The sequence below is a fragment of the Triticum aestivum genome, chromosome 3B, assembly GCF_018294505.1.
Source record: "Triticum aestivum cultivar Chinese Spring chromosome 3B, IWGSC CS RefSeq v2.1, whole genome shotgun sequence".
Taxonomy (NCBI): Eukaryota; Viridiplantae; Streptophyta; class Magnoliopsida; order Poales; family Poaceae; genus Triticum; species Triticum aestivum.
The window spans coordinates 608213114-608215062 of record NC_057801.1 but is presented as its reverse complement, the minus strand read 5'-3'; positions in this window follow the sequence as shown (position 1 = coordinate 608215062).

Genomic DNA, 1949 nt, shown 5'->3' with positions numbered 1-1949 from the left:
TGAATGATCACATAAGATAGATAGGATAATATCATTAAACATGCATAAGTGTAGCTTATGATCAAACACATGATCATCAATGTCTCACAAGCATAGTATCTCAAACAAGTAAAAACAAACAAGTTTAAAACAACAAAGCAAGAGAGAACAAAAGCAACTCTCTCTCTCTCTTGAAGCCTATGATGTATACATTTTTCTCCCCCTTTGGCAACAAGTTACCAAAAAGTTCATAGAAAATGCATAGTGCTAGATCGACTCTCAGGCTTGATCTTCAGTTGGTGGTGTTGAGATGGCTCCTTGGACGAAGGCTTCAGTTGATGTAGAGGGTGCTGGAGTTGATGCTGAAGCTGGTTGCACTGGAGCTGAAGGGGCAGTAGCCAGTGCTGAAGATGTTGCTCTAGTGTCTGGCACTGGCACAACAGCTGATCTCTGAGCTCTAGGCACTCTCTCCTGCATGTCATCCTGCAGTTTCTCCACAACTATCTGAATCTCAGTTACCTTGACATCAAGATCATGAAATTTGAGTTCCATGATTCTCTCCAGGCTCTCCTGATTCTATTGAGGGTGGCCAATCCCTTCTCAATCCTCAGAGATGATGCTATCAAGTAACCAAGCTGCTCCTGCTTGTTCTTCAAGAAATACTCAGATGCCTCCTCTTGAGTTGGCATCTTGGCAGCCTTCTCCTTCCTTGCCTTCTCCCTCTTCTCTTGAGCTTGAACTGATGATGGATCATCCTCATTCATGACAACCTCATTGTCTTCAAAGTCTGGATAGAGTGGAAAATGTTCCCTATCCAATAGATATTTGCCAGTTCCCATCTTTGAGTTGATCAATTCCTGAATCTGAGGTGCATAACCATAACTCCTCTTCTGATCTGCTGCAGTCCTCTTAATGGTTTCAACTATAAGGCTCATGACTTTGAATTTCTGTGGCACATCAAATAAATGCAGCATATTGATTGCATGCCCTATGATCATGTTGTGGTCACCAGACTTGGGCAACAATGTGTGCCTTAGAATCCAATTGATAGTAGCTAGGCAGCCCTGACAACAGAAAATGGACTGATCCAAAAGACAAAGTCTCTAGGGCTTTGTCTGGGATCTCCTTGTACATGTGTGCCATGGTATTGTGTCCCATTTTATTCTTGGCATATACATCCAGATCATCATCATTTTCCTTTGGGGCATTTATCAGTTTTGCCCATTCTTCAACAGTGGATTGGTACCTTGTACCTTCAGACATCCAAACAATTCTTCCATCTGGGTAAAAATGTGTTGTGGAATAGAATTGCATGATAAGTTCATCATTCCAGTTTGTGAGCTTTTGCCCAACAAAGTCTACAACTCCACAAGCAACAAAGCTGTCTTGCACTCCAGGATAGTGCTCTTCATTCTCCTTCATGTAGGTCCAGTCGACCCACCTCATATCACACACAATGGGCTTCTTGTCTAATAAGATTGTCTCATAGAAGTCCTGCTGTTCCTTTGTATGGAACCTGTAATCAACAGCAGTTCTTCTCCTTGTGGCATATGGATCTGCCATCCTCCATAACCTCAATCCTGAGTCTTTTCTGATGTTCATGTCCTCAGCCACAGGATGGGCATCATTGTGGTCTAGTATCTTAGGCTTGAGCTTCCTTAGAACCTGTCCTTCTTCATCTTCCTCCTCAGCAACCTCAGGCACTGGGGCCTTGTTCTTCTCAGCAGCTGGAATACTCCTGGTATTCCTCTTTGGTGCAGACTTGGCCTTGGGGGCAGCTTTGGGTGCTTCCTTGGGCTTAGATGTTGTAGCCCCTGATCTAATAGCATCACCCATAGGCTTTGGTGCCTTTGGTGCTGGTGCAGCAAGCTCTTCCTCTTCCATCATGGAAGGTTGACCAACAACTCTGGCCATGGTCTTCTTGACCCTTTCCTTCCTCTTCTTTCCTTCAGCAGCTAGCTCTTTGGGAT